Genomic DNA, 14,727 nt, shown 5'->3' with positions numbered 1-14,727 from the left:
ATGATGCGACGAAATTAATACAGTATAAAACATATAAAAATAGTTTTATTTATACATGAAATATAGATAATAATATAATATTTCATCATTACATGTATCGTATAATAAAAAATTCATTACGGTGCCACGGGTAATCCCTGTAAACCTAGCATTCAACGTGTTGAAAGCTTCCTTCAGTTCGATCAATTGTATTCGCATAAAGCTGACGCAAAGGCTCATCGTTGTTGCGTTTGCCGAATCGACAAGTTTATATTCATACGCTTTCCGTGATAATAATTTTTCGTTTTTTTCCTCGTCAACCACAGAATTAAAGATTTGTCCCGCTGTTATTACACGTAAGTTATACAAGACAGTTTATTTTATTTTAAGCCTTCGTGTCTGGCCACGACAAATTTAAATATATTTATAAATTCATAATAATTTACACAAGTATAAGTAGCTTTTATTTGAAAGAATTTTTAATTGATTTGCAAAGAAGAAAATTTAAACCGAAAGATAGTATCAGTAGAGACCGTTTACGATCAGATCCGTTTTATATACAAGACGACAAACTTTAAAACTCTCTACGGTCTTTAACAAGGTTATCTCATCCGCTTAAAATTCTTAACAATTAGTTAAAAATATGAAACGTTTAGTAGGGGACCTGTTGCTCTTGTCGCTTTAGAATTCGTAAAACTTTCGACCACAAAGTGCTTCGTTTGAATAAAAAATCTCGCTCGGTACAGCACTTTACAATTCTACAAACCTCATTTTCTCTACTTCAAACCTATTTTACGCGTTTTTACGTTCTGTATTCGACTTATTTTCCAGGTACACAGTGTCCAAGCTTAAAATTTCACACCCACAAAATTATTTTATACTGAATCTCTTCTTTTGTTGTTAAAAACTATGGATATTGATAAAAATAAATTTCACGCGAAACATTAATTTTCGAAATCAAAAATCATTTTAATCGATCAGTGAAATTATGAAAATTGACCAGAGATTCCAAAATTATTAAGATTAATCTTCTTTTAAAGATCCTAAAATTATTAAAAATCAGAAATTTTTAAATCATTAAAAATCGAAGATTCTAAAGTTATTTTATTTATTTATTTACATTTCATAGTCCTGCCCTTCGCAATAAAACGGACTTCCAGTTACACTTCTCTTTGGGATTCTAACGTTATCAAAAATGATCAAAGGCCGCAAAAAGGTCTAAAAAAATCTCTGTTTGCTATTTCACTGTTGTATGCATTCTCTCCCTTCGTCCCTAATCGATGGACATCGCTCTAATTCTTTTCTTTCCCTTTACTTTCGATCACACGAGAGAAGCGTCGAAAAAACGACGTCCACGAGGGATGAAAGGATGGTTTCAGGGATGGAGATTCGTGAAAGCAGGCCGCGAGGGAAGGAGTGAATCGAGATTGGTCCGATGTTTGTTCAGTACACAACCGTTTCGTATGTAGAAAGCGTTCATTCAGCGATGGTTGCGCTCCTTTATGCATATGCCCAATAAAACAACCTCCAAATAATATTCTGTTCTTCGAATTTACTTTTTCAACGTTCCATCCTTCCGGGCTATAATTTTCTTAAGACGCTTAAACCGATCTCTTGAACTTTCGCCTCTTCAGTGAAAACATGCATTTTTTTTATCTCCACTTTAGACTCAAACGCCAACTTCTTGACGTATTACAGGATTTTACGATTTTGTAGTACGTTCTTGTTGAATTTTTTGCTGGATGAAAAAACGCTTATCCGATACTTTTAGTATTTGCCTCGAAGCTGTTTAATGGTATTATCCTTTTAATAAAATTTAATTATAACGCGCTTTTACGAAATGATAGCGTACACAGTGACTGTTAATAGTTTCTGGTCAGAGTGTAATTCTATTTTAACGTACCTTTTACTTTAACAAAATCCTTCGTGTAAAATGTTCCGCGATGTTGTATAATATTCTTGTAAAAAAGAATATATTAATGCTAATCGATAGAACTATTAAAAAGATCGCGCAGTTTTTCGAGAATGTTAATAGACTTCTTGATAAGAAGACATCGCTTGTCCTATCTTGGTATGCGTTAAGGGTTGATGGTATAATTTACTATATTTTGAAGATCAAAGTTACGATATTCATAACAAGTTTACCAAAGTACTTTTACCTAACGCCGCTTGATTTTATGTGATTATACTTGCAAAGTTCTGTATCGCTTATTATACAGTTTTGTTTTTATCAAAAGAAAAGAAAAATACCTCTCACAGGGGTAGTTTGCATATTTTGGTGGAGACTCGTGAGTATAAGTGTCGTTGTCGTTGAGGGCGATGCACTCGGTTGAAGTAGGCTAATGGGAACTTTCGAGTAGTCATCTTCATAACTTTTCGTATCTCTTGCGAACAGCTTTACAATCTGTATAACATTGCAGCTCCCGATTTTCTAGAAGAAACACGAAATACCTTCGAACCGTTTAAACACAGAGTGCAACTGGCAAACTTTCATTACAAGATCAAGTTTAATTCCACTTGCCTTGATGGACGCAGGCTATTGTTAATTAAAATCCTCGCACCAATTTGTATAAATATATGAATATAATACGACATATTTCCAATAAACTAAAAATAACACGAGATTTTTAGCAAATTTAAAAAAATAAAAGAATTAAGATTAAATTTAGACGTAGTCGAACCTTATTTCGTTATGTAATTTCCGTGAGAAGTACAGGGAACATAATTGAACATAATGTGGCAGATCCATCATGATAGATTTCGTGATTTTAATGTTACGTGTTCAAAAACGTTATACTAAAAAAGCAATAGTGTTAGAATAATTAATATTTTTGAAATTTATAAGTGCAGTTATACTTTCATGCTGTTAAAACTGACTTTTCATTTAGCGCTGGAATTGTATGAACGTTTTTATCATCTTCTTGAATAACTGCGCTTACACGTCTCTTTTATTACGGTCTTCAGTTGTGATTTATTAAATTGTTTATCATTTACTGCTCATTAATTTGTATAACTACAATATCATACATATACAATATGGAATTCCATTACTGTAATTTATAGATATGTTTTACATTACATTATTGGTGTTCCATATTGTAACAATATAACTGCATAATTTGTGCAAATTAATGCAAACATTTGAGCAAAATACAATCCTTCAAAATATATCTCATAATGTCTGATACATGGATTATAATCATCAAACTATCAACTTTACAACCTAAAGAATATATAGCAGCAGCCTTGAAGCTTCGTAAAAATGTAAGTTGAATTTTTCAATTAACTTCAATTTTTCAATCAACTATAATTAAACATTCTGCTCGTTTCAAACCTCGTTATATGTTATTGAAACCCAATACGAAAGAGTTTTCGTGTTAATAATTCGTATTTCATCGAAACGCGTAAATGTGGATAGCGATTCTAATCGATACCTATTCGATCCTGAATTAATTAAAAAAATTAGCAGAAGCTCGTTACGAGGAGTGCACGCTTTCAAGGGAACTTTTTGCGCGGCCGGGAATAGCGTCGCACCGCGGAGGCAGCCGATTCTTTCATCCCGGAAGCGCGCTGGAACTTGGAGATTTTATTACGAGCGTACAGTGATCCTCTTTAATTGCATCCGTTGCGAGGCGACCCTCGAAAAGCAATTTCGAGTGTACCGGAGGCTGGATTTATCGCGACCGGTATTCACTGTAAACAGCCAACGGCGTTCCTCTTAATTCTGCCCCTAGCTTCCGATTCTCTGCCTTTGCTCTGTTGGCCGCGTTTTTTCTTTCGTTTTCGCGGCACCGTGAAACGAAGAAAACGTGCTTCTATCGTCGAGTAGGTTTTACTAATAGTCGATGCTCCATTCTTCCTTATTTATTTATTTCTTTATCTTTTTCATGATTTTTATAGTCCGGGATTAGGTAAGTACTGCGATTAATAAAATACGTAACAAAGAGCAAAACGTAGAATGCAATAAGGCAAGTTAGAAACTTAAACACCGGTATCTATACATTTTAATACGATACAGCGTATGTTAGAATTAAGTAGGTAGCTTACGATATCATAATTGCTGATACAGATTAATATCTTTGAGAAGGTAAAGAAGATTCTCGCAATGATCTTCAATGCTAATATTTTACTAATAGTCGATGCTCCATTCTTCCTTATTTATTTATTTCTTTATCTTTTTCATGATTTTTATAGTCCGGGATTAGGTAAGTACTGCGATTAATAAAATACGTAACAAAGAGCAAAACGTAGAATGCAATAAGGCAAGTTAGAAACTTAAACACCGGTATCTATACATTTTAATACGATACAGCGTATGTTAGAATTAAGTAGGTAGCTTACGATATCATAATTGCTGATACAGATTAATATCTTTGAGAAGATAAAGAAGATTCTCGCAATGATCTTCAATGCTAATATTTTACTAATAGTCGATGCTCCATTCTTCCTTATTTATTTATTTCTTTATCTTTTTCATGATTTTTATAGTCCGGGATTAGGTAAGTACTGCGATTAATAAAATACGTAACAAAGAGCAAAGCGTAGAATGCAATAAGGCAAGTTAGAAACTTAAACACAGGTATCTATACATTTTAATACGATACAGCGTATGTTAGAATTAAGTAGGTAGCTTACGATATCATAATTGCTGATACAGATTAATATCTTTGAGAAGGTAAAGAAGATTCTCGCAATGATCTTCAATGCTAATATTTTACTAATAGTCGATGCTCCATTCTTCCTTATTTATTTATTTCTTTATCTTTTTCATGATTTTTATAGTCCGGGATTAGGTAAGTACTGCGATTAATAAAATACGTAACAAAGAGCAAAGCGTAGAATGCAATAAGGCAAGTTAGAAACTTAAACACAGGTATCTATACATTTTAATACGATACAGCGTATGTTAGAATTAAGTAGGTAGCTTACGATATCATAATTGCTGATACAGATTAATATCTTTGAGAAGATAAAGAAGATTCTCGCAATGATCTTCAATGCTTCTGATTTGGACATGTCTGTATCTCATTTGGCAGACCAAATTTAGTTCTTAACTTAATTTAGTTTCCATGAATTAACGTTGCTACGATTAAGAAGATTATCATCTATAATAGGATAAAGTTAAAAGAGTGTGTTAGTTTAGTATGTCGAATTTTAAGTCTCGTGAGAATAGCTTGCTTTCTCTTATTGGAAAGAAATGCTGGACTTTTATCGACGTACGTACGGATGTTATGTATGTTGGATGGAGGTGATTCTTTATTTTTTCTACCTATGGAAGGGACGTTTCTACTCTCTGGAGTTTTGTTTCTTATTCTACGTTTCTAATCGAATGGAAACCGGGAGTAAAGATCTAAAACACATTTAGCGCATGTCGAGATAAAGAGGTTTTTAAGCTACGCTGTTCCACAAGTTTCGAGCACTTAATGTGCTTCTTGTGTTTAACATTAAATCGCCTTTTGATCGCAATATCTGCAACCCGTGCGTACTGAAATAATTTAGAAACACTGTAGAACCATATTTTACTTTTAACTCAAATTTGACCAAAATGTGTGACCATTCAATTTTTTACCATGCAACCTTTTATGCACTTATGGGAGAAACGCGAAACATAAGCAAAAACATATGAATAAATTCAAACTATAATACTCGTTATAATATCCATAAAAAAAATAATTATCCATTGAGGTTCTATATTTTTCAGCTATATTTGTAAAAATATGAATTTGCATAAAAAACCGTAATCTACATTTGATGAAAACTAAATTGAAAAGGTAAGCCGAATATTCTACCTTTTAGGTCTGCATTGACAACATTTTTGCTTTGTGTGATTTTGTGACATTTATATTTCGGAGATATAAAATGTGAAATTAATATAAAACTTATCACGTGATATTTAGGCTTCTATTAATGAAACGAGAATTTATGACTTCTCAGTGTCTCCCTTTCTCTTTCTGCAGTTGAAATTTAATCTGCTGAAATAGGAAACGTCACATAAAACTGTATATCATTCAGAAAGTAAAAGCCACGTCGATTAATAACGTCACCATCAAGGTGTTAACTAATCCGTGGCCAGGGTCAACGTAATAAGGCACACCTGAGATTGATGACAGCCGTTGATGTACCACTACTCTGTTATTATGTATTTCTGTAAGAATTCTATTGTGTATTCCATTGTTTCTCGATTAAACCATTCAACAGATTTATCTTAATTTAGTCTATTAATAATTTCGACGTCTCTTTTTCTATCTTGATGAAAGATACATTGGTACATTTACACGTCTTGAAGTGACGTTTCCGGTTCATGCTGAATTTTACATATAAATTTTTTCTCTGTACTTTAGAGCTGACATTTTTCAGCATCTACATTCCCATACAAAAGTCTTCGTAATAGAAAAGCCATTTTTACTCGAATAAAATCTTATAAAATCTCAGCGTAGAGTTAACGTATTTCGTCAGAAAACGATTAACATAACTGTTTTATTCTTGCGTAATAAAACAAAAAGTAACTACGATATAGAAATAAAACTAGCCAATTCTATCGAGGTTAATTAATCGTTCCGTATCTGCGAAATGAGCGCTGTCTATGTATTTTGATACATAAAATTAAAAACTTTTCAAACATCGAAATTGATCAGTTCAGCTTGTCAGAGTGACTCCTACATGCTTTATTTAAACAAAGAATATCAATGTTTTCAAGACATACGGATTACTTGGAAATGACTGTACATTTGTCATTTTCCCAGTGCCTGCTGGTATTTCTATTCTTTCTTCCAAGAGTAGAAGCTATCGTAACGATTTGTTATATTCGTTACATTAGCATGATCGATCGTGCGGAGCAAATGATCCACGTTTCGTGTGCATACGCCCTCGTTACGCCGTGTTTTTCCCTGGTGATCGAGTGGATTTCATCATCGGTAAAATGGACTATATCAGACGTTGCTGGCATTAATATTCAAGGTATTTAACGTTTAAAGACGCGGGCGTGTCGAGTAGTGCCTCTCGGTAACAGGCAATTCGATTGGCAAGCAACGAGGGAAAAAGCTGTTACACAATAAAATAATAGCCATTATGACTAATCGCGCGAGTGGAACTCGCGAGTATCGCGACCCTGACTAATTGTAAGCGAGTACGCGAATTGCGGTTGAATGGAACGTGCTGTCGCGTCCCGGAAACTCGAAAAAGTCAAAGGGAAACGCAATTTCGTGATAATGAATCTGGAATGTATTAATGTACGTGGTGTCTCATTTTGATCGTTCCACGCAAACATATATCCTAAACTATACGTAATTCGAGAAAGAGCGTACAATAAAATTGTACGGTTTCAATTGGCTCATCTTACGACGTTCAACTAGATTTGTCTAAATGGAAGCGTTTACGAGATTCTAAGATAACCGTTGTTTCTTCAAATTGAATTATACGTTTTATCTTTTATGACACCATCCGATGCACTTTTTAATTCTCTACGGAAGAGTATTAAGGTAGTTGCATCTGAAAATTCTTAGCTTAAAAGATATCTCATTGTTAATTTCATTAAAATTGAGCGTGTGGAGGACAAGAAACATATAAACGTAAGTGCGCTGTGTTATCTTTCCTTGTCTTTCATGCGATAAGTTTTACAAGGTTGAAGCTGGAATACCTTTTGAACTAATCATTTTTCCATTGAAGTACTCTAATACTGGTTTGTAGGGAATTTAAAAATCCATCGAATAGCGTATAAAAAAAATGTATGTAGAAATCCATTTGTGTAAACGAAGGTCATCTTGAGATCTCGAAGCTACGTAGTTTTCGAAGAAACACTTCTTTCGAATAATTTACGGTTTAAGAGATATTTGCCTGGGTCAATCAAGACGAGACACCTTGTATATACAGGCTGTTGCAAAAACATGATAGATGCAAGGATTTTGTTAAAGGGAATAAGAAATAATTTCGAAACACATTTAGCATTGTAATTATTAATATATTAATTTAGTATAACGTTGTATTTATTATATCATACTAGTTAATTAAGTCCAAATTTATTAATTTTGGTATTTGGTAAAATTTCATATTAGGAAAATGAAATATAGAAAAACTCATTTAATTTTAAGAAATGGTTCTTTACTATTCATTTTCCTCGATCATTTTTCAGCATGGGAAAACCATGATTATTCAGAAGCAAATCTGAATTTACTTGAAGTAGTTCTTATATCAATAATTTAAACTGTATTTTTCCTTATTCCGATGATTATGCGATTCCGTTCTCCGATATAGTGTTGGCAGAATTTCGTACAGGGGTAGAATTATAAGATCGGTCAATACAGATTCTAAAATCAATGCTTTTAACGTAAAATCTAATTTTGTATTTCTATGTAGGGAGACTTAATCCATTAACAGTCGTCGATGTAATGTAACGTTTTTTCGTAATTAAAGTACTTACTACCAGGTAAGACAATTATCAATGACTCTGAGGAATTTCCTGGATTTATTTGAATTAATGCTAGGAAACGATTAAGGTTTAATATTTCTAATTCGCGGTTTTCTATTTTAGGATTTCTGCAAAATTATTAAACGTGAGTATATTAAATTGCAAAGCGCTGTAGCTAAAGATCTATAATGTTGAAGAGAAAAAAAGAAATAAAAAATATCGAGAGATTTTTAAAAGCGATGTTTTTAACTTAAAATGTAATTTTGTCTCTTTTTATATTGACATTTAACGAGCTTAATTTACTCAACCCTAATGTAATTAAATTGCAACGACGAATATCTTCGCAGTGTTATAATATTAATAATATATAAATATCGTAATATATATTTTTCCACAGTTTTCAACGACTACTACAAGAACTTCCTGTTTGTGACACACGGTATACTATTTGGCGCGATACGAACCGCATCGTTTTTGATTTTCGATCGATTTGAAAAGTTGCTACGACGTACAGTAACTTCGCTGTATATCAATTTAGTGATAATACGATTTTGATTTGCGCAGAGTACAAGCTATTTCAACAAGTTGGTAAAAGTTATTATCGTGTAATATGATTTGATACTGTAACGTAATTTAAAAGTCGAAGGATAGAATCGTGGGATTCTAAGATGATTAATAATCAGTCTTGAAGATACGGTCTTATAATTTAAAGATATAACAGCACAACGATACAATCTGTAACATAAATGAAGATTCAGGATATCTTAAATGTAAAACGCAGCTATAAAATGTTTCAAAATAGGAAATATCCAATGTTCTAGAATTCTAAACCACACAGTTTGAATCTTCGACAAAACTCCGACTTTTTGAGAAACCTTGACAATACGCTAGCTATTATAGAAGCTTTTTAAAACTATCTTAAAGGAAAGAATCAACAATTTTAACAATTATAATATTTAATACCATTCGCATCACAACATTTAAATTTATCAATACACATTATAAAAGTTCAAATAGTTGCATAAAGTCGCGTAAAAATTCTAAAGTATACGAGTTGAAATAAAACCGGCGAACTTTTGAAAAAACTTCGGACCTCAACGATACGCTATCTTTTACGGAAGCTTTCAAAGTTATCGCAAAGGCAAAAACTAACAATTTTAGCAATTACGCCATTTAGTATAGTTCGCGTCACGCCATTTAGATTTATCAATACACATTATGAACGTGCAAATAGTTACACAATACAGTGTTTAACAATACTAAATCGCACAACTTGAACCTCTTAACGAACCATCGAACTCCTGAGAAATTCCTCTTGACAATAGGCTATCTTTTACAATTCTTTGCGAGTTATCTCAAAGACAAGAATCAACAATTTTAACAATTACAGAAGTGTCATCCGCGTCACGCCATTTAAAACAATCTAACACTTGCGCGTGACAAGCGCGAAACTGGTGTCGCCAGCTCGATTTCCGGCAGACGACACGACGGCCAACTCACTTGACGCCGTTCATCTAACAGCGTTTAAGCTTACTTTAAAATCGATCGATCGCCTGTCGAACAATTGATTTATGATGTTCGCGCCTTCCTATGTCAAATTCTTCGAAACGTGACGTAAACGTCGTGCAGCATAGGGCGGAATGATGTCAATTGAAGAGAATTGCGCGAATTGAACGTTGTATACTCAGTTTCATCCAGCACTTTCGCGATGGAACACCGGTTTACGAAACCGTGGCATACAGTTTCGAATTTTCGTGGAAATTCGACGCCCACGAATAAAATCACACGGATAATCAAGGAGTATTGTGTCCAAGTGGTCGACGTTGTCGAACCTATCCACGGAATTTGTCGCTTTATATTCGTCGCGGATACAACCCACGAATATGGCCGTAATCCTCTCGTTTAATGAGTTTCCAGATCAATGACGACATGCGTTATAATAAATCATTCGTTTTTTTTTGCACGACTATTCTTCATCGCCTGTTATTCCACGCGTTGCTAAAGTATTGCCAACTGCGACCAACTATCGTAAACTGCGTCGCGTTGTCGCAAACCCCGGCCCATAATTATAAAACAACCCTAAAACTTTTAATACGCCTCGTTGAATTTAGCAAAGTTATTTTTCCCTTCTTTTTTTACTGCACGAATCAACCTACGTTTATGAGAGCTTAAGACAAGACGCGTACAATTTTTATCTATTCGACATTTTACAACAACTGTACGAATAATCTCCTCAGTGGATTAAAAGACCTCGCGTTTCTTTATTTCAATTAAGAAATTGCCTCGCGATTCGTCAAATTCGTTTGATGAACAATTTTTGTACGATCTATGTTTGAAAACGAGCTCTTTAATTCATTATTAACGACGCGTAATATATCGTGAATTGGTAGAATATATCGATGGTCATAACTTTTCACGAGGATGTAATTTTTAGTGATTAAAGGGAAAGCTTGTTCGATTAACGTTAAAATATTCTCATTTTATCATTGTATATAAATTGTATATAAAACTACTAATTTTTTCAAAACCATTAGATCAAGAGTCAGTAATTGGTCATAATTTTTAGTGAAAATAAAAAAAAAGTGAAAACTAACTAAACTGTCAATAAATACGACAATTAATTGAACGACTCGCGTATCATATTTCCTTTGATCGAACGTGGATTTTCCATTCGCTCAGATGAAGTTGAAGCGAATGGCAATGCTGCTAAAACAAAATACTTGTTGCGTGTCGCTTAGATTAACGAGTTGCAAATTCGTTGAACGCTGTAGCATACGGATAAGATGACTACTACATACACTCGCTGTCTCTGCTGCAAATTAATGCTACAGAGTGGAGTTTAAATTTTAAATGAGATAGGAATACAGAATAATTCCAACCTTCAGATGACATTAAAATTGACGTACATTACGAACTGAAAGTTTTGATGCAGCGCGATCCTTAGCATAAATCGTGAAAATAACGAATCAAATATTTTTCCTCTTAATATTAAATGAAAATTTGTAAAATAATTGAATAGAGTAACAAATGAATTTCGTTTGACTACTGTCCGCGCATATTAATTATTTGAACAAATTTGTAAAAGAGAATGAGCTACAAAATTATCGTGGATGAAATATTTGTAGAATCAGGTGGGTAGGCAAATGAAGAAGAAATATTTGTATAAGAGAATGCAGTTGCAGAATAAAGTTTTCTCAATATTAATAAATTTTTGCAATAAAAAACCCAATTGAAAATATTCTAGGTGGTGTAGTGTACTAAGCGAAGTACAAGCGTATCAATTACAATTACTTTCCAAAGATCTATCCCGACCGAAAAGTTTCAGAAGTTAAAACAACCTCTTCAGTGACTTAAAAAACCCCACATCTTTTCAATTAATGGGTTCTCCATTTAATATTCTTCGATCAAGAAACTTATCAATTAAAAATCAGATTTTTCAAAATGCTTTTCATTGGAACGAAATTCAAATTAAAACGAACCATGTCAGCTATCGTGGCTCTTTATCAAAGGGGAGAGAAAATAAACGAAACGCTAGGAAAATACAAGAGAAAAGAAATTACATGTCGTTTAAGAGTTTATCTCCTCTCGGGCAAATAAACTTTTCTCTCGAGAAATTCGTTGACTCCCACGATATCTACGTCTCGAATTCTCGCGACTCTGCTTCTCGAGTGCCCTTGATCACGGCGCCAATTAACTTATTAAGAACCAAGTAGCAAAATAATACATAAAAATTGTGTAAACGCAACGTTACGGTGAAAACTCTCTATGGTCGTAAACTTGAATCTTGTACTTTTTTTTTTTTTTTTTTTTTTTTTAGGCACAATCATCTTTTCTTCTAAATTTCTTTCTAGAAGAAGAAATGTTACGTTGTGTTAAAAGATGGACAGAGACGATCCTGTGCAATTCTAAGCTGCGTGTTAATTTTCATAGTTGAAAATGGTAATTATCATCGTCTGGACTTTCTTTGGCGAGCATGTATGAAATTTTAGCCCGATGCAGGGCTAAGCTCGTGCCTCGACCGCGTTATGCAACCCAGTTTCGAAGTTCAGGAGGGACGTCGGTCAAACAATGGTGTAACCCGACCTATGTGGTGATTGCAATTAATCTTCTCAATTTATTTTTGTTGTCCCGTCCCACGGGCTTCCTTGCTTTTCAGAATGTATCGATTTACCTGGAAATCGTGGCCGTGGCGAACAATCCAAATTCGATTTCAAGTTCCATTCGTTGGGACAATAGACGTGATCCGCCGTGGATTTTTGTTTCGTTTCTGTTTTGTAGCTAAATTCAGGTAATTCTCTCACGCGAGACCATCTTCAGCGAAATATGTATTCTTGGAATTGTAGACAATTTTACTAGGCTAATATTATATTTGTTAGAAATATTTTTGAATATACGTAAATATTATTAGAAAATTATTGGAAGATTAATCCTATGTGTGCTATATCTCTATTCACGTGGCGGACTTTGTTTTGAATTTTCGAAGCGTCCGTAACAATGTATTTTGTAGTGTTCCATTTTAATTACATAGGATTGAAGATATCTCTTCACTGTTCCTTTAGGTTATCAAATTAAGAAACGTTATACTCTCTATGAAAAATTAATAATTGAAATATTGTATCATAAGATTGCATGTTAAATTTAGTTTATTTCAGAACCAAGTGACAAATTGTTAGATTAAATTCGTGTGAATCGGTCGAAGTTAAGAACATAATGAGACTATAGATTTTTTTTATCGAGAGATCAAATTAAAGATTTTGTCACTATTGTTTCGAAAATTCTTCATCATTTGTGAAACACGTTCTTTCCGAATTTAAAATTAATCGATTCTCTAATGAGAAACAAACAAATTGTTTGGTAAATTTATTATCACTTATGAAAATCACAATTTTTAAGTCGACAAGGTTTCCTGGCATGAAAGATACGACAAAATTACGTGTTATTTATCGATAGGATTATTTCTCCGTTGCCTCGGATTAACTCGAATTCACGCAACTAAATGCAGCAGATTTTTCTCCGGTACACATCTTAATTGCACGTTCGTCGCGATTAATCACAGTTTAATATAATGGAATGAAAGATGCATTAATTATTTCTGCGAAACGTGCTTCCACTAAGCTAACGACTTACAGTTCTCTTATATTTACCCCGCTAAAACAAAGAAATAAAAAATCACCCTCTCAGCACTAAGATTGCTAAATCTGTTAAAATGACACAGACCGATTTTTCGTTTCTACATTACAATTGGCAAAATTATTACGGTTTTCGTTATATCGCTCGAATCATGACTATTTACGCTATTGACCAAACATTTGTAATAAAATTCAAGAATTTAAGAGAAAGTCAGCTCAGGACTTTGTGTTTATCGTTTCAAAACTAAGTTACTAGGATTAATTCGATGTAGCTATAGTTTAACATTTTTTTATAATATATATATTTTTTTACACGTATTAAACTTTCATAATTCGAATACTAAAAGCCTGCAAGTAAAAGCGACAACATTTCCCTCGAGAATCATTACATAAAATATTTAAGACAAACTTTTAACGACTCGATCGAGGATAAAGAAAACCGATAACCCTGAGAGAAAGACACCATATCATTTTCACTCCCTTAGAGAATCTCAATGAGAAATGGTCTGAACAAACTCTAAATCCAGAAGATTCGCTACGTGCGTAAATGATGTAAAGACATCAGAGAGAAAGGAATTGAAATCGACATGTAGGAACGTCGGTTTTTAGAAATATTCCAGCCACTATACGGATGAAACAATGTACTCACGGCAGGAATTCGAATGAAATCCTTTCTGGTCCTAGCCGCTACCGAAGAACAATGGCCGTGCAGAGGATTGCCACTTCACTCATCGCCGACTAACCTTGCACTAAAGCTCTGTCACCTCGCTCTGGCAACGATAACAAAACTTGCGGACGTAGTTCAGCATTTTAGAGGCCCTGCATTCGATCAGGGTACGTGGAGAGCGTGCCAGCGTGCAATTCTTCGCCACTTAGAGTGGGTCATTAACGATGCCCTCCACGATCTTTCGAAGCTCGCGTAATTCCCGTGCACGCGCCTCTTATCCTCTTTATTCTCCTTCGTTACGTTCACCTTCTTTGCTTCTTTTCTTCTTTCGATCGAAAAATGCAAGATAAAGTTATGGTCTTTGTTATTCGCTGGCTTGAGTCGATTATTAGACTGTATGGATTTTTAAACGTTCGCGGGCAATTGAAAAGACTTTCAATGAGAACATTCGACGAATGTCGAAAGCATTCTGATTTTTAAAATGCTTGATCCTCTACGAGGAGATCTAATTTTCTATAGTAAACTTGTTCCATATTATCGTTGCTACT

At 33.9% G+C, this 14,727-nt stretch overlaps 1 protein-coding gene across 1 annotated transcript in view; it reads right to left on the bottom strand.

Annotated features, from left to right (window-relative positions):
• LOC126914678 (carcinine transporter-like) overlaps nt 1–14,318 on the bottom strand; it is a 53,131-nt gene extending 38,813 nt beyond the window's left edge. Inside the window, exon 1 of the mRNA XM_050718944.1 lies at nt 14,162–14,318. The gene's annotated coding sequence lies outside the window, so the exon portion shown is untranslated. The remainder of the gene's footprint in view (nt 1–14,161) is intronic.
• Between the last annotated feature and the right edge of the window lie 409 nt (nt 14,319–14,727).

The sequence above is a fragment of the Bombus affinis genome, chromosome 3 (genome assembly GCF_024516045.1).
Source record: "Bombus affinis isolate iyBomAffi1 chromosome 3, iyBomAffi1.2, whole genome shotgun sequence".
Lineage (NCBI taxonomy): Eukaryota > Metazoa > Arthropoda > Insecta > Hymenoptera > Apidae > Bombus > Bombus affinis.
This window is presented reverse-complemented; position numbering and strand designations above follow the sequence as displayed.